Consider the following 1,240-nt stretch of genomic DNA (forward strand, 5'->3'; position numbering starts at 1 on the left):
GCGGAGCGCGGTTCCGCCGCCACCTGCAGGCACCGACCGGCAGCGCCGCCAGCCCCGGGGCCCCGTCCCCGGTCCGGTCCGTGCGCCGGGGTCCCGCTGCCCGTCTGCAGTGAGCGCACGGCCACGGGTCCCGGTGGGTGGGTGGGCAGGGGGATGCAGTGGGGTCCCGGTGCCGGTCCCTGGACACGTGCCCGGGGCTCCCGGTGCATTTGCAGCGGAACAGGGAGATCCCGGGACCAAACCAGCCCTTGCCTGCATGGCCAGGGGGGTCCCGGTGCCCGTCTGTGTTCTGTGAGCACGGCTGGGGGTCCCAGTGGGGGGCCAGGGGGGGTCCTGGTGTCCGTGCAGAGCCTGCAGTAGTGACCAGAGGGGTCCCAGTGCATGAGCAGGGGGGTTTGTGTATGGTCCTGGTGCTGGTCCAGTCCATGGCCAGGTCCTGGTGACCATCTCCTGTGTGTGTGTGGCCAGGGGGCCCCGCGGGCGGGCAGGGGGGTCCCGGTGCTGGCCCAGTCTGTGCACACATGGCAGCAGGCACTGCCCACCAACATCACCACCTCCATCCCTCCCGTCCCTGATCTCCCCACCCTCCTACGCTGCTCCAGCACAGCCCCCATTTATTGAAAACTGCACCAATTTGGGTAAAAACCACCAGAAAACAGGGCTGAGAGTTGCAATACTTTATTGGCCAGTGCAGGCAGGGCTGGAGGCTCTACTTGACCTTCTTCTTGGGGCGCAGGTTGTTGGTGTGCCCACACTTCTTCTTGCGGCAGTTGACGGCGCGGGGGTGGGTGCAGGCGGGCGTAGCACCTGGGGGGGACAGGTCAGCAGAGCCCCGTGTCCCTGGGGAGGGGCTCTGGGGGAGGGAAGGGGGGGAGGGGACCCGGGCAGGGGACACGGGGACGCACTTGCGGCAGATCATCTTGTCGCAGTTGTATTTCTGGGCGAGCTGGCGCAGGGAGGGCTCGATGATTCCCCCTCGCAGGCGCAGCACCAGGTGCAGCGTGGACTCTGCAAGGAGAGATCGGTGTCACACCGCGGGCAAGGAGCACCTGGCACCCCAAAAACGCCCCCCAAAAACCTCCGGGGTCCGGGGAGCACCTTTCTGGATGTTGTAGTCTGCGAGGGTGCGGCCGTCCTCCAGCTGCTTCCCCGCGAAGATCAGGCGCTGCTGGTCGGGGGGGATCCCTGCGGGACAGAATCACCGTGCTGGGGACACCGGGGCACCCCCACGGCGCCACCC

The sequence above is a fragment of the Corvus brachyrhynchos genome, unplaced genomic scaffold (genome assembly GCF_000691975.1).
Source record: "Corvus brachyrhynchos isolate BGI_N302 unplaced genomic scaffold, ASM69197v1 scaffold158, whole genome shotgun sequence".
Classification (NCBI taxonomy): Eukaryota; Metazoa; Chordata; class Aves; order Passeriformes; family Corvidae; genus Corvus; species Corvus brachyrhynchos.